Source organism: Chelonus insularis, unplaced genomic scaffold (genome assembly GCF_013357705.1).
Source record: "Chelonus insularis isolate UGA/USDA-ARS -01 unplaced genomic scaffold, ASM1335770v1 contig_13_pilon, whole genome shotgun sequence".
Taxonomy (NCBI): domain Eukaryota; kingdom Metazoa; phylum Arthropoda; class Insecta; order Hymenoptera; family Braconidae; genus Chelonus; species Chelonus insularis.
In genome coordinates, this window is record NW_023276380.1 from 131,537 (window position 1) to 155,510 (window position 23,974).

A 23,974-nucleotide genomic window follows, 5' to 3' on the forward strand; every position below is an offset into this window, starting at 1 on the left:
AGTTAGTAACTCGTAAAGGCGTTTTCCCATATAAATGTATTGACAGTTGGGAAAAACTTGACGAACGACAACTACCTGACAAAACAAAATTCTATTCGAAACTTAACGATTCGGACATTTCCGATGACGATTACCAACATGCACGCCACGTTTGGGATCAATTTCAACTAAAAACCCTCGGTAAATATTTAGATTTATATTTAAAAACAGACGTTCTTCTGTTAGCAGACATTTTTCAAAATTTTAGGCAAAGTTGTATCTCTACTTATGAGCTTGATCCGTTACATTACTACACTGCACCTGGATTAGCTTTTGATGCTATGTTGAAATATACAGAAATTGAACTCGAACTCTTGGACAATGTGGAAATGCTTAATTTCATAGAAAAAGGTATTAGAGAAGAAGTGGCACAGTGTTCAAATAGATATGCAAAAGCAAATAACCCGTATATGTGTAATGATTATAACCCCAATGAAAATATATCATATCTCATGTATTTTGATGTATAATAATTGACAATAATTTGTATGGAGCAGCAATAAGTGAGTATCTACCAACTGGATCATTTGAATGGGTGGAAGATGACATCAATATTTCTAATATCTGTGAAAGAATTAAAAATATCTCCAATGATTCTTCAGTTGGTTACATTTTCGAGGTTTATTCAGAGTATCCAAAAATCTTACACGAGCATCATAAAGATCTGCCATTGTGTCCTGAACACCGTAAACCTCCAAACAGCAATAGCAGCAAACTTATGACGACATTATTACCTAAACTTGAATATGTGATTCACTACAGAAATTTGAAACAATGTCTCGATTTAGGAATGATTGTAACCAAAATCCATAGGATCCTCAAATTCAATCAATCACCATGGATGAAGGAGTATGTAAATCTAAATACAGATTTACGACAAAATCTAAAAATGATTTTGAAAAGAATTTCTATAAATTAATGAAGAATGCAGTTTACGGAAAAACAATGTAAAACGTTCGGAAGTATAAAGATGTGAAGTTAGTTACAGAGTGGGGAAGGTCGGTATGGTGCAAAAAATCTCATTGCCTCCCCAAAATTCCACAATAGTATAATTTTTGACAATGACATGGTGATAATAGGAATGGAGCAAAAAGATATATATTTAATAAGCCGATATACCTAGGATTTGTAGTTTTAGATCTTTCAAAAATGTTTATTTATGACTTCCATTACAATTTAATTAAAAGACAATTTACAGACAATCAGGTAAAATTATTATACACAGATACAGATAGTTTAATTTCTCAATGCTGATATTTATGATTGCATCAAAGATAATATACATAATTTGACACCTCAGACTATTCACCAAATAACCGTTTTAATATTCCATTAATTAAGAAAAAGAATTGTAGGCCTTATAAAAGACGAAATAAAGGTGAAATAATGACGGAATTCATTGGTCTAAAAGCTAAAATGAACATATTTAAAGTTCAAAATAAAAAAGACAAATGTAGTAAAGCAAACTGTGTCAAAACTGCAACAATAAATCTATAACATTTGATGATTACAAAAAATGCTTACTTAATCATGGAAAATTATGTCAAACGGAATATTATATAGTCAGCAAGAAACATGAAGTACATACAATTAGTAGACAAAAATTAGCATTAAGTTAGGAAGACAATAAAAGAGTTCTTTTAGCACAAACAACTGATACACTTTCTTTGGGTTATAATTTATATTAAATAGTGTAAATGAATTATTTTAAATATAAGGTTTATGTTAAAAAAAAACAATTTGTAAGAAAAAAAAATTTATTCAATAAAAAAAAATATTATAAATTATTACATTAGTTTGTATTGAACTCATCTTCTACAAATAATATGACAGAATCATCTTCATTCTTATTGGTCTATTATAATTGGTATTATAAATCTTTTATGTTAATCCAGCTATTGTGTGTTTTATCGAATCCTACCACTTGACAAAAGCTTGATTACCACGTTTTTTCAGAACTTTTCTACCTAATAAATATCAGGGTATTGAACCTTAGTCAATTTCTTCTTGATAAAAATCTTCTTCAATCGGTTGATCTTGATAGTCGACAAGCTTGTAGGTTACTGGATCAGTGTTCAATACTTGACTGACATTAAAGATTTCAGTTGTCGAATTAGGGGTGTATCCCTTCTCACAGACATGCTTATATTTACTTCTGCGTACTTTGTCCTTAACCTTAAATTTAGTCTTTTTTATTTTTTGTTGAACTTCAAGTTTATTATTGTAGATAGTATGACGTGATTGTTTCTCATTGGCTGAAGTAACATAAATCGGTTTTATTTTGATGGTTCTATGTTTGCTATTCTTATATGACGTCATCAATTTTGGTAAGATGTCTATCCACTGGTTATTACCTCGCAATGTAAATTGTTTCCACATTTGACTTTTTGACGTGCGATTAAATCGTACACATATAGATGCCTTAAGATTACTAAATGTGGAATACATTTTGATATTATATTGTTTCATAAGTGCTTCAAATTCTTTATTGTAAAATTCTTTTCCTCCATCAACATGCAAAAATTTTTGCACTCTTTTTTGTGATAGAATCGATTTCATTGCAAGAACTACATCGTTACCATTTTTAGATTTTGTAGGCACAGCCCAAGCGTATTTTAAAAAAAAATATTAATAATAGTCAATAAATACTGATGACCTTTATTATGCTGTCATTTATATGCTGTCATGTCAACGAGATCAGCTTGCCAAGTTTCATCGAGCCCACGTATATCAACATGTCGTCGTTGATAATTTCTTCTGACCGGCCTATGCAGCTCTTCAGTTATTATTTTTTTCTCCTTGTTCATGATGCTGCTGATCAAGATATTTCCGAATATTTTCTTTCAATTGTTTAATACTTTCAGCTTGTTTACGATTTGCTTTTTTCAGTAAACGTAATCGATATGACTCATGCAGTTCAATTGTTTCATTTAATTCTTCTTTCAGACGTTGACGATGTTCTTGTGATGATTCAATATGTTGCTCTACTTGAACATTAATGTTTTTGATTCTTTCTCTATTTTCTTCAACAATTCTTCTTAAATTTGCTACAGTTTCGCGTAACAGACGTAATTCTATTTCAATAAATTTTTTGAAATTGTAATCTTTTTTTCAATTACTCCTGATGATGTTGCATCATTCAAATCTACTGGTTCAGCGAGATTACACAATCTCTTATTATCCGTGTCAAACTGTTGATCCACAGTTAATTTCAATCCTTCACCAGGAGGCCCACGAACAGCACTTTTCACAATATCTTTCGCTAATTGTCGTCCAAAAACGTCAACACTCATTATTAAACTTCTCAGTTCAAAAGTTCTTCAGAGAATGAGTAGCTGTGTAGAATACATCAGATTAATAAATCATTTCAGCTTTACGCAATTCCTCTAAAATTGATAAAATTTCGTTAGTATGACTGAAATTTCCAGCAGTTTTTTCAAATTCTTATCTACTCTGATACTTCTGTCACAAAGATAATGCTTTCGATAGGCGTTTGTCATACTGATAATTCTGCCATAAGTATTTTCATCTTCTTTTGTTATTTTTGATTGATCAGTCGAATTCATAAATAATAATTCCAATACACCAGAAGTAGTATTGTATTTTTATCACCAATATAAATAAAATTATTGTCGAACCTGACTTCAGAATCACCAATTATCAGTCGATAACCATTTATCTTTCGTATGCCATACTTTGTATCTAATTCTTTGGACAAGAGCTTAGAATCGAACATCTCCAAATACCTTACTACAGGTATGTCTTTAATAGGAGTACTTTGATGGGTAATTGTTGCTGTTGTATAAGAATCATCATCAGTTATTTCATAATCAGGTGTAAGGCTTTCTTGTTTGCTTTCAACTTCTTCTTTAGGCTCTTCTTTAGGTTCTTCTTTTTTCATTTTATTTCATGAGGTTCCTCTCTAATAAGTGTTTTATCAGCTAAATATTTAAGAGGAGTCACCATAGGTTTGAATATTTCACTCATGGTTTGTTAAGTCATATCTCTTTCACGTTTAATCAACTTATGCTTTTGGCGTATTGCATCACTAACTTTCGCTATTCGATGCAATATTTTTTTTTCTTGTTGCAGCTTCGTAGTTTTCATGTTGACACTTTGACAATCACATACATAATGTACATTTTAATGTATTCACGGTGAATTTACACTTATGAAGCAATCAAATCCTCTTCTATATCGCCCATTATTGAGATCGCTGTCTTTATCAATTACCAAGAAGCCATATTCATTATTATTCCAGCACATTGAACATATATCTCGAAAATGAGAATAAGTCATGTCAGTATTTACATGATCATCGTAAATGTGTTTTAGATTCGTGTCATCTTGCCTGTAAAGTACAGGAAAGTTTGTATTGTCACGCACCAAATGTTTAGGAATTCGTGTATAAGTTTGACAAAGATAGAAGCAGTCAATATCTTCATGTCGTCCCATACAAAATAGGTTCGCATATTATCTTGTTTTTCAATTAGAAGAAGCTAAACGACGTAACAAGAAAATGAAAGCAATAGCTTTGGGTAAAGGTCTACGTCTAAAACCGCACGAGAGAGGATTAGGATTTTATTTGAAACCGGTAAAAAAAAACTTACCCCATCGTGCACTGACTGATATTGAACTTTAAAAATATGACAAAATCATGAAAATACCCTTTTTTCGTGGTGTTTTTATGCGAAATGATCTTCTAAAATCTTCACCGTGGAAAAATGAATCAGCAATTATTAATCTCGATGATAAAACTAGACCTGGAACTCATTGGGTGGCATATAAAAAACGTGGTAATAAAGTTATATATTATGACAGTTTTGGCAATTTGCAGCTACCACATGAGCTTATGAAATATCTTAATGTTGATAAAATACTGTACAATCATGAAAAACATCAAGATAACAGTACAGATAATTGCGGACACTTGTGTCTAAAATTGTACACTCAATGGTGAAAATAAAATTATCAAAATACCCACAGGAAGCCATACTCGATTATCAATTTCTATTAAGCCCAATAATAATGAACTACACCGTGAAGTTTACAGTGATATTGGAACAATAAATTTCAAACCACATGATTCTATTGGTAGTTTGTTGAGCTTTAGTCCACAAGTTATTTCTTCAAAATTGACTCACACATCATAATGAATAATCAGTTGGATGACTTTTTATGGAGACCCTTTTTAGCGAAACGAACTTTGCATTTTTTACACCAAATCTCAACATCTTGCTTAAGAGTTGCCCAGAAAAATCGTTGACGAATCTTTGAAATCGTTTTATTAATACCAAAATGACCACCAGAAGGAGAATTATGAGCCTCATGAATTATTTCATTCACTTTAGATCGAGGCCATGTCAACATCCGCAATAGGAGTATTAAAAATTTTTTAAGAAGATACCACGTCTTCCGCGTATACAAGATACGTGAGATTCTCCCCATAGCATGGTGGTCTTAATAATACACTGTTGTAATTGCAGAATAAAGTAACAAAGTGGCTTTTAGTTTTCATCATATCAGTTTTTCAAAATATAGATAGCAGCCGTAAATGACATCTGTGCTTTCCGGTCATTTAGTTCTTGAAGGATATTGTGGCAGCGCTAGTTGCTCGAACACTAAATTTAAATATCTGTAGATAGACGGTAGAGAATTATTATTAAATTATATCAAATTATTAAAAAGTTATTAAGCCAACATCGAATTTTTTTATCCCTAAAATTGTACAAAACATTCGTCCTTAATGATCAAAAGTTGTATTACAAACTATGTACTCTTCGTAATTAATTGAAAAAAAAACGAGCTATCATCGATCGAATGTTTAGCAACTAGAGGACAAATTCTGGATTTAATATAATTACATTTTTTTAGGCATTTCCGCGCCCAATGTGTATGTATATCATCTTACTCAGAATAACCCCAAAATTTACATATTTTAAGGTCAAGGTCATTGAGCCGGTGGAGGTTGAACTAAATAATTACCCAATTAAATACCTCATGTAGTCTGGACTGAGAAAAGTAAGCGGAAAAAATTTAATTAGCCAAATGTTCACCTTTATTGAGCAATTATTAGTATTACAGGTTGCTATGCGCCCATTATAATACAACGAGACTAGACACCCTGATCAGTGTCTTTATTTGGTTTACTTTAAAATAGTTTAGCTGGAAATATCTAAGTAATTTGACTTGTTTTGTTTTTAAATCATTCTTTACCAATTTAGGCTGCTATGAACAACTCATGGGAGGAAACGTAGATATAACGTTGATAACGACCGTTAACGTACCTCTCAGAGGTATTGTAATGAAAACACTTCAATCAATTATCGGCTGAAGGATTATGAACGTTAATTGCCTCTACTATTTTCCTTGAAATACTTGAATAGAATGGTCATTGATAGTATTCAATTGTTGATAGCTACTACTAGACGTGATCAAATTATAGCTGCTACAGTGATAAATATTCATGTGAAGACCTGATTCAGTCTGTACTGCTGAAATCTCGGTTTAAAAACATTAATCACGAAATCATTGACATTTCTTAACTATTTTCTACGATTACAGGCTCTCATAAACGTGCTTTTTAACCACCGAATGATGAATGGTAACTGAGTTCCTCATGTATTCGGTATTGAGGAAATTAAGCTGGAAAAAATTAAATTTGCTATTTGTTTACGTTTATTAAGTAATTATGAGTATTACGGGCTGTTTTTCGCCTATTCTACTGAAACTAGACTACACACTCTCGTCAGAGACTTCATTTAGTTATTTTCAAAGTAATTTGGCTGGAAATATTCAAGTTAATTGACCATTGACGTTTATCAATTATTCGATACAAATAAAGGCATTTATAAACTGGTAAGCACAAACGTACATATAACTGTACAGTTTATAGCTGTCTCGTGCCCTAAAAATTTAATTCGATAATTCTTTTGTTAATTCAAAATTAGACAATTTTTTGAGACGAAATTCTTGAGTTTTTTAAAAATAAAAATAGTTATAATTAAAATACTCGTATAAAAAATAGAAATATGTACAATATTTTATCGATTCTCAAAACGAAATCAGTAATGAAATTTGTCATGAGTGGTAACTTTTTTATCGTAGAAAAAGAATTACTTGTTGGAAGAATTTAAATATATTTCATAGATTTTTATTGTTATTGTAAATAACAATCTAAAATTTGTTATTTAAATATTATCGCGATCAATAATTAGTAGGTTTTCCATCTAGAGATAACTGCGTGTCTTATTGTGGAATTTTAGGTTATAAAAATATTGCAATTATCCGTTTTGCTTGGTCTAAAAAATCATTGTGATTCCAACAGTCTAGCAAAAATTTTCACATATGTTTTCCGTGCAATTTATAAATGATCTATCTTTTTTATTTTAGTACGAATTCAGAAAAAAGGAATATTTTCTTCGAAATAGATTTCCATGTTATTTAAAAGATTGCAAATAAACGTATCTCGTAATTTATTTTGCTCTTTCGAATTAAATTGGTCTTATAAACAATTTTTTAATAGTTTATAGGTCATAGTTTCATCTCATTTTCAGTGATACAAAATTATATGTTACTTCTAGGGTCTATCACTTTCATTCGACGTTTTTTATTTATTTTGATGTGTTGTAAGTCCGATTGATAAATTTCTCTCAAACGATTATTATCTCAAATTGCAAATGTACTGGGTTTGATCAGAGAAGGGCCAAAGTTTATCGAATGAACGCCTTCTAATGATGTTACACGAGATAAGTTTGTCCGGTACAAAAAACGCTGTTACCAACATCAATGATGGCATTTCTCAAACATAATCATTGACTTTTATGAACTGTTATACCATAACTTAAACATATAGGGGATTGTCGTCGAATCTCATGTGCATCATTCATTATTTAGAATTTAGCAGATATTTGTCGTATTATGTACTCTTTTCTATCATAGAATTTGATAGTTATTGAATCAAAATCTTCACAAGCATCACTAGACTTCGATATTGATACAATAGTGGCTCTGTTGAAAAGTTCTAAAGATACATCAATATTTCGCCTTATGATGATCTTTGCTCCAATTCTGACTACGATAACTTTCGCCAATTCCGCAGCACGTGTATCATTATTATCTAATTTTTTTAATATTGAAGATGATTTTTGAAAAAACTTTTTCGAACAATTCTTTGTATTATTCGCAACAAGGGACATTTTTGGTGCTGAAATTTTTCCCAACATCAAACAATTCAAAATATCACTTTAATTACATGTTGGTAATGAACATACACTGTGATCAGGTAATTGGTTCATGTGTGTACATATGTCGTTTTATCGATCATCGTACTTGGATTCGGATTTGATTACTACCTTTTGCTAACAATTTAACGTCATTACCAGTTAGTGCACCTACACGAAACCGAGAAATCAAATGTATATTCAAGGTCATTTTTTTGCCGCATATCAATAAATTTTGTTGTCTTTTCTTATGATAGATAAACAAATATATAATTGAAATGACATTTTCAAACTCACTTCTCAACGCTTGTAAGGCATTATCTGATAAACTGACTGTACTGACAGGCATAACCATGTTTAACTGGCACCTGAAACGCTTCATAAACAATAACGCCATTAATATTAAAAGCGATTCCTGTAGGTTCAGATAAAATGACTTTTTTCTTCAGTTCGCTTTGTACAAAACATTTTATCGTATGTACTGAAAAAGTTTAACCAATACTACCCCCATCACTTACATACAGTCGCAAAACTCCATGTTCTAACTTAAGAGCTTCTTTTACTTTATTAAATATACGTAATTGTTCCCTATTCAATTGTTAAATCATCGCTTTAACCTTGTTTGTTGCATTATCATCATTAGCGACGTAGTCTCGAACGAGCACACCATTTACTGATGTAGAATTTACTTGGTTATCGGTTCTAAATTCTTTAACGTTTCGTGATTGCAAATTGTCATTCGTTGTTATTCGCGTGCCTAAATTATCATCTTCATTTTTTCGATTTTCTGTTATATTGAATCTGAAGTTTCAGTAGTTTCACATGTTTTTAATGGTATTTTACCACTTGTGTAAGGTACTAGGAATTATTTTGAAGGATTCAGCATACATATCGTAATTATCTTTAAGAATTTCAATATTTCTCCATGGTTAGTATAGCAATGACAACGCATAATAATATTTTTCAGGTTCAATATATAAACATTAAATTTATAATTTCAATTAAATGTAGAATTAAAAATGATGACAGGCTCTTTTCATTCACTTCACGGCCATCTTTTTTTGGTTTGTCTTTACTGACGCCATACTGAGAGACAAAATTCAGTAAAGACAATCTTCTAATTCAATAGGACGATTTGGATAATAAGTTTTTGGTTGCGCCAGGATCCAAATTTCCATTTTTTAAATATTTTTTACCATTCTACTTCTTACTATCGATAGATTTAATTATCGAAACGTGTTGTGTGTATATGTATCGTATAATGGAATACCAAATAATGTATCGGCAGCCTCAAGAGCCATGATTCAATTCAACGGAAGCTACATGCAATAATCTTTCATGTCATGATAGATAATGACATTACAAAATCAACTATGTTATTCAGATTATCAGTTTCATCGTCAATAGCAATGTTATTTTTATAATCAGTCTTCCCTTTTAGTCATATAGTTTTGTCAGATGGTTTCTCACCAATTTAAAGTTTACTCTTATGACTTAATATATTTTGACTATCGATGTCTCCAGAATCGATTAAGAATACTCTACTTGTATTAAGAGATCGATTATGAGAATTATCTTTATCTACGGGTCAAAGCTATGGAGTTATCATTTACGTTTGCATAACTAGAATTTTTGATATTACAATTTACTTTTACACTAGTTTGAACACAGATATTGTGTTTAATATTTGAATTATCATTTAATATATAATTACGTCCAACTTCCGCATTATTTCTAACAGAATCAACATATTTTTCGGTTTACATGGTGGAATAGGTATTGAAGTGTTTTTTGAAATGTTCTTCGTCTTATCACTTACATTTTGAAATGATTTGACTTTTTGATATTCACTTTTGTCACTAGAATTTGAATTCAGTCTATGACATTGATTTGCAGAGTGTGTCGAAGTTATTTATGACTGGTTCTCAACTATTGCTGCAATATGCACCTTCATGACGCTAAGCTTAACATTCTGACTTTCTAGTACGTTTAAGAGGTAGACTGTTTGAACTATCATTATTTCTTATCAAGGCTGGAAAATAAATTATATTCTCCAGCTTGAACATTTTCATTAAATGCATTTGCATTTGTAAATGATCATAAATTGAATTTTCAGGTTTTTGATTAAAAAGTAAAGTTGCAAATGCAATTCCGAAATTAAAAATCAACATCATTTTGTTCCTCTTGTACTTTTAGAAAGTACAGTGTTTTACCACTTTTGAATTAAAATAGATACAAATATTATAGTAATTAGTACATATCTAATGAACAGCAGAATTACTATGTAAAATCTGTACATGCTTCTCCCAAGGGTGAAAGGATATATTTCTTTAGGTCTTTAGATAAATAGTGAATCTCTGTGAATTAAATCAGTATATTTTTTCAGGAGCATTCTAAAATGATATCCATGTAAATAGTTGAGCTTTTCATTATTTTCGAGTATTTCTTCTTGAATACTAGTTGAAGGAATAATATCGAACGATTTCTTTTGTTTTTTTGCTGGAGTTGCTTTACAACTTTCGTGGCTGGTTTGCTATTTATCTGTCTGAGTGTTCGTAACTTTAATTTTATTTCTGTCTACAGTAAGTACGGAGTGAACATTAATTTATGTAATCAGAGCGATAGTTTGCGAGTTGTATTAAATTTGTAATAAATGATTGCGCATTTTATCAGCACTATTTTGCACATTTTTTCGGAACTTTCCAAAATCTAATGATACCGCAAACGATACAGCAAAAGCACCATGATCCTAACAATTGTTCTGTTGTTAAACTGTTGGAAAAATGATAGGATTTACTTCAAACGAACAGAATAGATAGACATTTCGAAGAATTTAGATATTGATCATCAACAATTTTATTTTTCAATGAGTCAGAATTATGAATATCATGGTATTATGATAACTACACACCCAATGACTTCTCGCCATGAAATATGCATCGGGATCACTAAACTCTTTATCAATTTGAGAAAGAATTTGGATATGTGGTCTTTATTCTCAGGAATCGGTTGACATGATATTGATTTCGATTTCAATTAATAATGATTAAAATAATAATTTTAGCTAATATAATTCTATTATCAATAGTCGCGATAGGCAGACTTGAGAAACGCAATAGGCAGTCTCAGAATGCAAAATATAATCATAAAAATTACCGTCAAAAATGTGTAACTGTAAATAACAATAACCCAGTTTGTCCGAAAAGACAGTATTTAAATTTAATATACTTTATTTACAATTTTTTCAAATAATATTAATAATAAATATAACTAATTTCTATATAGAAAAAGTTGAATGCAGGTAATAAATCGGAATTTATGTGTGATAGCAAAAGAGAATCGTTCCTATCTAGAGATAGATCCAAACTCTTTTCGTTAAAAAAAAATACATGTGTTGTTAAAAGTTATCTGCCTACATCACATCAATGAGACTACAAAAGAATAAGTTAGTGAAGAGGTTTCAGCAGTTTATTATGAAAAAATAAATGACTTTCATTCTATGTGGAGAAGAAAAAAACTGCAATACTTCCAATATCGCAGATATATCTGATAGTAACGCTCTATCATCATCTAGATCTAGCAATAGTCCTTATTTCTATTCTCTCTTATTTAGCCTTTCTACAATGTCTTATGCGAGCTTATCAAGTGCTCCTTCTAGTGGATCTTACAAATAAAGATAATCTACTTTCTCCACCACAAGGTGTTTCCAAGCATGAAAAAAGCTAGATGTACATGTTTCTTACGAACTAACAGAGAAGTTGTAGAAAGAATGAAAAAAAACGAGGAAAGCAAAGTTTCAGCATCTTCATCAACACCAAGCAGACTTAGGCGACAATCTCTTGCTATTTTAAAAAGTTTCACTCCTGTTTCTGATGCAAAGTGATGCTTTAAACGAAAAAAAAATGTTTTGCTAAATGGTCTGATAAAGATTATTATTCAAAAATTGTATTAAGTAAATCTCATAGCAACTTTAAAGTCAATTTTCTCGACGGAAAAAATGAACTTCTCATTGAAAATTTGCTTTTTCCAACTCTTCCACCGGTGCCTATTAATCTATTCGTTTATGGCATAACAAAAAATGAAGACAATGGATCATGCGGAATAATGACAGACATTAAACATAAATCTAATGACGATAATGATCCTTGCTATGCTGAAGAAACTGATAAAGTAGAAAAATTGGAAGTTCACATAAAATATATCTTTTCAATGGCTGATCAAGCAAAAATTTTTAAAAATAATCAATAAATTTCTGAATATTTACCTCCTTCACATATTAAAAAAATGTCACTTGATAATGTTGAAGAATTACAAAAAACTAAATCAACTCCAGTAGTTTCAACACCTGAATTGTCAAAGGCTAGAGCTTGAGCTAGTAAATCAAGAATCAGAAATTCAACCCGGCTCTAATTTAGAACTCAAAATAATTTATGAGGAGTAGTGGACGAAAAAGCCTTTCATTCGAGAACGATTTAAATCTCAAATAATAGTGAGAGGTGGTAAAATTGATAAACGATCAAAAACTTCAAAAGATGAATATAAAAGTATCAAACTTATCAATGTTTTAAACATCGCCGCAAAAAAACTATCCCCTCCGACGGTTAGAATCACTCCTTACAGTTATCAATGAGTTATCAGATGTTGCTGAGACCAAGAAAATAAAAAGCTCGATTTATTGTAAGACCAACTGGTAGTAGGATGGAGTTCAGAGAAAAAATCTTACGTAGAAATGCATGAACGTCCCTTTCAATTTACCTTTTTACAATATAAAAGTAATAATACCAATGATTTGTATTGCAGAACAATCTTTATCTTTGTGCAGAAAATAAAAACTTATAACATTAGCTTATTGATTATATTGTAAAATAAGACTCAATAACAACTTCAGAAAATTAGTAAATAAATAAAAATGTTTATTAATAATTGACAGCAATTAATCAAAAAAAAATCCGTGCGTTCAACTCAAGTCACAGTGAAAAACTGAAGATAAAAAACTCTCCCCTCGTTGCTATGAACAATCTAATCGTCAAGCAATCGTTGTTAACTAACAAACTGTCGTTAATCTAATAGTCATTCGATGGCGACGTACAAATATTTTAAAATGTATAAAAACATTAAATTAAACTACTGAAAAACTTTATTGAATAATTAAAAGCTACTTAATGTTGCAAGTTAGAACAAATATGTTTCATTGTTGGCATTTATTTTCACTATTGATATCGAAAGAGATGATACAATGTCATAAAGTTGTGTTATTTAAATTGACATCTTATGATCTTGATATCTTATACCACAATCTTAAATAACGTTGAACAATCTGATTTATATATCAATTGTTATAATTCTTTACAACAATGAAAGGTGTGGAACGACTAACTTATTAATTCTAAGCCAACTAACCAAAAAAATTGATTAATTTACTTCAACTTAACTTCGCGCTTATGAAAAAGACAAAAATTTATATACATGAAAAATCCAGAAAATTCTCTGTATGATTTAGATCACAGTATTAACTTGTTCTTTGTAACCCACAGCACCCTATTGTTCTTATCTTATCGAATTAAATTTAGCAATTCTTATGTTTTTGAACGTTTTGTGATTGTCAGCGCAACACTAGCGTCATCTTCATATATACAGAATTTTACTACTCTTATCGATACGTATTCGCGAATTCAAAAAGTTATTTTTTTACTAACTAACTTACTTACTAGGTAGAGATGCAATTATGAATCTTCAAATTGTAGCAAACACGGAATAGATAGTGGCGTTCTCTTGCGAATATTTTGTTAAAGATGACAAGAAATAAATTGATTATTAAAAAACCAATTCATTTTTTTAAAAAAAAAGCATAGAAGTTGAAGTGTTAATCAATTTACAATAGATGTTTATTAACAATATTTTTATTGATTGATTTTTAATTGAGAAATTAAAAAAATCTTATGTCCAGCGGATATATGCTACCAGCAGTATTAATTGCCTCAACAAGAATGAATTAAATTATATAAGTAGCATAATCATTTTTCAATTAAAACATACGAATTTTATTCAATTTTTAACTGTTTATCAATGCAGTTCATCGTTCAATCAAATTTTGGCATTGTGTTTATTTGATTCAGTCGTTTTTGATTATTCGTAAGTATTTTGTGTTAACCAAATTGTTTTCTGTTTGATTTCATCAAGAATTCAACCATTTGCATATTTATGATTATTAGATCGGTCGATCAATCCAGGTTATAAAAAAGCAAGGATGATGGATCAATGGTATCAATCTAAAGGATTAGATTAGATTAGTTCAACAATGATTTTAAACAGATTTAAAATCAAATTGTATTATAAGACAAAAATTTTTACTTGGCTGATAATTTTTTTTCTGAAAGAAGATTAACTTCAGCTTGGTTAACAGAAATGCTACAAACATTCTTCTATATGGTGATCATTATTATATAGACTCACTGAAGAGTATCCTGATCTAATATTGAATTCCATCATGAAGTTAATCTCTATTTCATCAGTAACACGGAACATTAAAGTCTACTCACGTGTTCTAGAAACTGCTGCAATTTATAAAAAAATACGTTAAAAGTACTCATATACAGAGAAAGGGTCCATATTTTTTTGTTTATAACAATTTAAAACTTATAATTTAAATATTACTATGATCAATAATCACTTTTTAGTAACAATGTTTAATTGTTATTAACACAATGTTACAGGGTGACATACGACCTATTTATTTCCCGAAAACCAGGTATTCAAAACGATGAAATGAATCGATTTCCGGAAGTAAAATTTTTTTAAACGAATACTTTTTAAATTATAAACACATCTAAAATTAACAAATAGGAAGGTACCATTTGCGCGCGTCAAGGAAGTAGGCCGGGCATAATTAACAGAAGTAAAACAGAGAGAATAGAGAGAACACTGCGTTACCGTGACCAGATAAAAAGAAAATCTAATAGATGGCGTTGCGTTTATTGGGTAAATGGGAAAGATAAATTACAATAGCGTAGGCATACAAAAAATAATTAAGTAACAGACAAAATATAATGTTAGATAAAACATAAACATATACAGAATTAGGTATTTGTACGCTCCTAATTAAACGGCATTCAAGAGATAATAGCTATGGAGACAGATAAATGAACATGCTTTTTTATTGTATTCTGATTGTATTAATTTTTTGATGCAAACAAGGTAATCAAATACGCCGGCTATACATCTCGTCCGCTATAAATTTGAATAACGAACTAAAGTGAAACTTAACAATTTTGTATCCCTGCATTATAATATTTACATCTTTTTTTATTACTCGATAGAAACGTAATAAATTTTTATCATTATCGAATCATTTAATTTCTATAAAAGACAATGAAAAGCTAGAACAAACTCGACGACTCTTCCGAAAAACAGTCAAAGCATACTAAAATTTCATATTCGGAGAGTTAGATTAAAAAAATAATTAACAATGATCAATTTCCTAAAAAGGTCGTCCTGTTTTCTTGCCTTTCAGTGTTTATGAAAAAATTATTGAATCATACAATATTAATGAGACGTGATTATGTGACTGTCAAGTGATTAATAATTATATTAACATCAATACCATAGTGATGCAGAATTTAAAATATCTTTCTTAACCTGATATCTTAATTTTAAGATTCAAACATGTTTAAAACTATTTCAGAAAGCAGTCATCCCGTTTTCTTGCTTTTATTGTTTATTAAAAAAATTGAATCCTACGATATTGATGAAACTTGATTATGTGACTTTAAGTTATTTATAAAAATTTTAATATCAATACCAAAGTGATGCAGAAATCTAAAATATTTTCTCTACCATAATTCTTCATTTTAAGATGCGAGCATACGTCGACTATTTCGTAAAAAAGTAGTACGTCTTTCTCTGCTCTTATTATTCATTAGAAAAAAATTGAATCATACGATATTAATGGCACTTGATTATGTGAATCGCAAGTAATTTATAAACACATTAATATTTATAACGTAGTGATGAAGAAATGTAAAATATTTTCTTCACCTTATTTCTGAATTATAAAATTGGCTTCATTTCAACTACTCCTTAGAGGAGTCCGAATTTAACTGCCGATAAACAGTAGTAACAATTATTCCCAACCAATGACATTTCGCTCAAATACTTGTTTCACTAATCTTCACAAGAAATCGTCATCAAAACAGTTTCGCAACTTGTTTACAATTTATTTATAGGAAATTTTCACTGTAGACAACTTCATATTCTTATTAGCGCATTAGCATTCCTCAAAGTCCCAAAGTATGAAAATCTGTGGGCGTCTGAAACTTCCGATACCTGAACCCGCATAGTAATCGCAGTTCAACGCCAGATGTAATGACAATTTTACTCAAGGTAGTATGCATTTTTTAGTTGTTAAGCTGAGGATTTCGGGCTCGATATTTAGTTATATTACATATCTTTGTTTACCTTCGTCAATTAAGTTTCGCAACGTATACATAAATCATTCCTTCCGCTGTTTCATTTTTAAGTCCTGAGGAAGATACCTGTTACAGGAGTGTTACTGTTTAAATCTGAATTCGTAAGGATTTTTAATTTTTCTTTTTTTTTATACATGTTTTTGACACATGTGAATTTGAATGAGGAAGAAACATTTATTGAGATCGGTCGAGGTAATTCGGCAAGGGATATCAATTTTTTCCCTCCTGGATAATTAATGTTTCTATTTGTTTTTAATGTTTAAATTATTCAAATGAATGACTTCCAGTCATTACGAACGTGCGAAAATTGACATACATGTTCTCAGAGGTGTATAGAACATGTATGTACATATTTAAATGTTTTGAGATAATTATGCGGAAGATATAAATTTTTTCTCTCCCACATAATTATTTTTTTGTGCTGAAAAATCGAAAAAAAGTACCTCAAAAAGTATAGCTAGATCGACAAGAAATTTAACTCTTTATTGATCTATGTATATGATATGGGACCTAAATGACTAATTTTCTCTGACATTTGAAGCGCGTCGAACTTAGAAAAATTCTCGCGCTGAATTTCGAGCTCGGAAAGACTTTTGAAGTAACCAGCATGAGTCTAAAACATCCCGTCTTCACTTACCGTATAGTGTCTTCGTCACACTTACGGTTGGAGTGAGCATTTCGCACTTACGCTTTACAATACTCGGCGCGTGCGCAGAAATTTTGTGTAAGTGCGAGTGAAACCTGTATAACTTTTAACAGGTAAAAGATAGAGCAGAATTTTGTGTTAAATTGTATGATTCAAATATTCTTAATAAACCACAGAAAAAGGGAAAACAGTACGACTTCTTTAAGGAATCGTCGAAAATATGGTCGAATCTTGAATTTCAGATATCATGTGAAGGAAATATTTAACATTTCTGCATCACTGTGTTAATGATATTAATATTTTCATTTCTTACTTGACAGTCACATAATTAAGTCTTATCAACATTGTATAATTCAAGTATTATTCATAGTCAATAAAAGGCGGGAAAACACTAGGACTCCTTCAACGAATAGTCGAAATATGCTCCAATCTTAAAATTAACATATTATGTAAAGAAAAATATTTAACATTTCTGTATCACTGTGGTATTGATATTATTATATTTATTAATCACTTAACAGGCACATAATTAAGTCTTATTAACATTGTATGATTCAATTACTCTTAATAATGAATCAACAGTAACCGCTAAAATGTCGCAACAGAAAGGTAAGATGTTTTTTTTAATGAAATAAGTTGTTGAAAACTTTGGAATCATATGGAAAATTTCCTGGATTTCTTATGTATATTAATTTTTGTCTTTTTCATAAGCGTGAAATTAAGTTAAAATAAATTGATCAATTTATTGGTTAGTTGGGTTAGAATTAATAGGTTATTCGTTCCACACGTTTCATTGTTGTGAACAATCATAACAATTAATATATAAATCAGATTGTTCAATGTCATTGAAAATTGTGATTTAAGATGATAAGATATCAATTTGAATAACACAACTTTATGACATTGTATCATCTATTTTGATATCAATAGTGAAAATAAATGACAACAATGAAACATGTGAAAAGGACAACGGATTTATTTTAACTCCACGTTACATGTTTATTTTAGAAAATCATTACTATATGTAATGAATGTTTAATGATTTTTATAGGATCAAAAATTATTATATATTTATATTAATAAATTTCAATCCAGATGAAATTATTTTACAATAATTATATATATTGATTATTTTCTAAAATAAGCATGTGACAATAGAGCAGAATGTTTTTTGATCTACTCTCTATATATTTTTTTTTAGAACACGATTATAAAGCTGAAAATATGTATTTGAGAGAACAGCTTTCTCGTCAAGCAGCTAGCAATGCTGAGTTACGAAAAATGGTGGCTGATTTAACAAGTTATCTGAAAGCTGCACCACCTCCACCACCACCACCATCATCAAATGAGCCTGCAGCAGTACCACCAGCCGGACTATCAACAGCTCAACTAGCATCGATACCACTACCTGGGCAAACTCAGGTACCATTACGTCAGTTACCACCACAACCATCAAATGAGCCTGCAGCAGTTTCATCAGTGCCTCAACGAGTACAAGGACGAAAGCCTCGACCAACATCGAGACCATTATCTAGGCAAAGCCAGGCACCATTCCGTCGACCACCAGTGTCTCAACAAGTACAGGCACCAGGAGTTGAAAACAATAGTAAGTTTAATTAACTAAAGAGAACTTTTGAACGAGAATTTCTTAAATATTTGAATTTATATTCAAAGAATCAGAATAAAATAATACTCGTCTTCAAATATAAATACAAATGTCTAAGAAATTTTAGTAAAATAGTTCTCTTTAATAATTATGGATTATTTTATAGATTTTAAAGGCCGTCGTCGCCGCAATGGCGGTAGCAATAGACAAAACTGGTGGCTCAATCATCAACAAGCATACGATCATAGAAATGGGCGTAGTTTGAAGAATCCAGCCCAAGATAGTTGTCAACAGTCAGATAATGCTATCCATTACCATGTTCATTTTACCCATTAAAATAGTTAGTACGACTACTATAAAAAAATTAGATTTATAATAGATTTAAAAAATAAAATTTATTCTTCTTTGAATCTATAGTAATTTTCATTTATCAAACATTTTAATCTTACGTAGTTTTTTTAATTTTTTGTTCATAGTCTATTTCGTGTTGTAGACGATTCATAGCAGAATCTTTTGTATCTAAAATGTAATATTTACTGAATGATTCATTATCGTTAGCAACATAGTTTTTAGAATGATAAAATAAATTTTAATTTTGTTTATCGAATTTCAGCACAATGATTTTCAATTTAATTATGGGGATTTTTGGGATTCTTTCTATTTTCACATGTAGGTACATGTATAGAAGTACCCTTTCTTTGAAAAGAAGTATTTTTTTGCTTGTCCACAAAATTAAAATTAATTTGTGTATGGACATAAAATTTGATTAATTAGTTAATATATTTTTCAAAAACATGATCATTGACTTTCGCAATTTGTTCATCTATTGAACACTGATTTTATATTTTAATAGTATTTTCACAACTTTTAAATTAAAAAAAAAAAAAAAAATAGTATTCTAAAGCAATATGAAGAGAATTTAGATTCTTTGAATCAATATGATTGAAATTAATATTATTCTCAAAAAGATAAAAATAAGTAACAACATAATCAAATTTTCAAGGATTTAAAGATCTCCAAGATAAGCTCCTTTTCTTCAGAATAATCATGCTTCTAGCGTATACGTATACCATATATCGTTTTTCTAACTTGCAACATTAAGTAGCTTATAATTATTCAATTAAGTTGCTCTATAGTTATATCTAATGTTTTTATATAAATTAAAAACGTAATGTTATAAGTTATTATTTTATGCACAGAGATAAAGATTGTTAAGCAATACAAGTCTTTGGTATTATCACTTTGATATTTTGAAAAGGTAAATTGGAAGAACGTTTATGCATTTCTACGTAAGATTTTTTCTCTAAACTCCATTCTACTGCCAGTTGATCTGACAATAAATCGAGCTATTTATTTTCTTGGTCTTGGCAACATCTGATAACTCACTGATGACTGTAAGGAGTGATTCTAACTAACAGACAAAATAGATTTTTTGCAGTGATGTTTGTAACATTGGTGATAAGTTTCACACTTTTAATTTCTCCTTTTGAAATTTTTTCGAATGTTCATAAATTTTACCACCTCTTGCTATTATTTAAGATGTTAATCGTTCTCGAATAAAAGGCTTTTTAGTCCACTCCACCTCATAGAATGTTTCAAGTTCTGAATTAGAGTCTGGGTTGAATTTCTGACTGATTGTTGATGTACCAGCTCGAGCTTTAGCCTTTGATGATTTAGGTGTTGAAACTACCGGAGTTGATTTAGTTTTTTGTAATTCTTCAACATTATCAAGTGACATTTTCTCGATATGTGGAGGAGGTGGATCTTCAGAATTTTCATTGATTATTTTTTAAAAATTTGTGCTTGATCAGCCGTCAAAAAGATATCTTTTATTTGAACCTTTAATTTTTCTTCTTTATCAGTTTCTACAGCATAACAAGGATCATTATCGTCATCAGATTTATGTTCAATGTCTGTAATTATTCCACATGATCCATTGTCATCATTCTTTGTTATGGCATAAACGAATAGATTAATAGGCAACGTTGAAAGAGTTGGAATAATAAAATTTTCAATGAGAAGTTTATTTTTTCCATCGAGAAAATTGACTTTAAACTTGCATTTAGATTTACTTACTACAATTCTTGGATAATAATTGTTATCAGACCATTTAGCAAAACATTCTTTATCGATTAAAGCATCACTTGGATCATAAACAGGTGTATAACTTTTTAAAATACCAAGAGATTGTCCACTGGGTCTGCTTGGTATTGATGGAGATGCTGAAACTTTGCTTTCCTCGTTTTTTTTCTTTGACACTTCCCTCAATATTTGATATTACAAAATTAATAAAACTAATAACAGTTGATGAAATTAAATTGATATTTTTTCATTCTTTTTTTAACTTCTCTGTAAGTTCGTCAGAAACATGATCATGTAGCTTTTTTGCATGCTTGGAAACACCTTTTAGTAAAGAAAATGGATTATCTTTAGCAGATTTGGAAGATCCACTAGAAGAAGCACTTGATGAGCTTGCATAAGACATTATAGAAAGTCTAGATGAGAGAGGAAATGGATGAGAATTACTGGCTACTGGAACCAAGAGATGCTGGATCTTTATTATCAGATATGTCTGCGATATTAGAAGTATTGCTGTTTCTTCTTCTTGACGAAGAATGAAAGTCATTTATATTTTCACAATAAACTGCTAAAACCTCTTTACCAGCTAATTCTTTTGTAGTCTCATCGATGTGAAGTAGGCATGTGACTTTTAACAAAACATTTATTTCTTTTTCAACTGGAAGAGTTTGGATTTATCTTTAGATATGAACGATTCTCTTTTACTATCGCTAATTAAACTTAATACTTCAGGAATTTTTTCCTTAGAAATGATTCCTGTAATAGTTGATTCTCTTAAATCTGATGATACACTTGTTGTACGATCACTGTCATTACTTTTGTTTGAATCATTACCTCTATTTGTCATTTTACTTTCAGGTGTTTCGATGGTTTTGGAGCTACTTTTAAATGTATTATTGTCTGTACTTTCTACGAAAGCACTTGGATCTGCGTCTTCCTGCGAAGAATCCAATACAATTTTTTCAACATCTTCATTAAGTTCAACAAATTCTTTTGGTTTTGAAGGTGCTAGAGACTCATCATGAACTACTTTTATACTTTCAACTATCGACATTTATATTTTCTTCTATTTCAGTTTTTTCTGTACCTTCTTGACTTAGTGTTTCCGGAATAATTTGACTTGATACTTTGTAGGGTTTAGTTGTTGATTCATTATCTGAATCAGTATCAGTTTTCTTGTCACTCAGTATGCTCCTTTTCTCTTCTACTATTGTTTTCGGAATTCCATTTACTTTTTCTTCTTTACTTTATTCTGTCTCAGATATAGTTTCACTTGAGATTTTGATAAGTTTTGAAGTTGGTTCATCGTCTGAGTCTGCTACATCACTCTTTTTATTACCAATCAGATCAAATGTTTTTCTTTAGTGAGAAACTGTTGATGAAAAGAATGTGTAAATTTTTAGAATCTTCTTCACTAAATTTTTTTTATAGAAATTACCTTTATCATTACGAGTTTCATTTAAATGAGTTACATCAAAATCATCGAGTTGAAGACTCTGGCTTTTTTCTCCTTTAATTTTATTTTCAGATAAAGTGAATTATGTCAATTTCAAAGAATAAAGTTAATTCGGAAAATATTTAAAAAAAAATTAATTTTAATCATTGAAAATAGTTAAACAAAATAAGTTTCTCGATTGTTGAACAGAATAAGTTCATTAACTGGACTAGTAAATTTATTTATTATTCAAAAATTGCACTTTATATCTAATAAATATACTAGAGGATCATTTCTTTTACAATAAACGGTTAAAACTATTCCTACGTTACCAACATTATAAATTTAATGCTGGCACACTTCGAAAGGGGCACAAATATTATATGACATATAATACAGTCTTCAAATAACGGCATACAGACAACGACAACTGTCTAATGAAAAATCTCTTTGGATGTCTATTGGATGAATTATATAGTTGCAACTAATATCATCGCCGTTAACTTTGGACGCACACAGATGGCGGGATGTACTAATTTCCATTTATCGATGATTTTAACGTTTTCCGATAATCTATAGTTTTATTTCTATGCTTGATAATATTTCTTTAGTGTAGTTTAGTGTACGATCGTATGGACAAAGTTTAGTGTATTTTCATATTAATTTCGATTATCTAATACATTATTCCTTTTTCTATGCTATAAACTATTCTATTTATTTATTATTTCTTTCAAATACCTGATAGTGAATAGATTATCTTGAATTAATAGATTAATAGATTATCTTTAACTTTGTGTTGTTGTTATTGACAGCAGCACACTTTAATTCGGAACGTATAGACTAAGTTAAGTGTAGTTTTACATAAATTCCGATTTATTAACTACATTTACCTTTTTCTATATAAAAAATTGTTATATTTATTAATAATATCATTTGAAAACATTGTAAATAAAGTATATTGAATTTAAATACTGTCTTCTCAGACAAACTGTGTTATTGTAATTCACAATTACACATTTTTGACAGTAATTTTTATTATTATATTTTGCATTTTAAGTCTGCCTCTTGCGACTTTCTGCCTCTTGCGACTTTCTAGTCTGCCTCTTGCGACTTTCTAGTCTGCCTCTTGCGACTTTCTAGTCTGCTTCTTGCGACTTTCTAGTCTGCCTATCGCGACTATTATTATCATTAGAATTATATTAGCCAAAATTATTATTTTAATCACTATTGATTGGAATTGGAATCAATATCATGTCAATGTTAAATAAAAGACTGTTAGATATTATTATTCATAATTGCTGGTTAGAAGATGAGCATATCGATAGAATCGCTTATCTAATTCATGTTCAATTCCATTATGAATATCGAGAGAGTTGGAAATTACAGATGCCTGAAATGATTCAACCGATTCCTGAAAATAAACGACATATCCAAATACTTGCTCGAATTGATAAAGAATTCAGTGATCCCGATGCATATTTC

The 23,974-nt window shown here is 30.0% G+C and overlaps 1 pseudogene; it reads right to left on the minus strand.

Moving 5' to 3' along the window:
* Positions 1-20,189: 20,189 nt before the first annotated feature.
* On the minus strand, positions 20,190-22,111 carry LOC118074967 (uncharacterized; annotated as a pseudogene).
* Between the last annotated feature and the right edge of the window lie 1,863 nt (positions 22,112-23,974).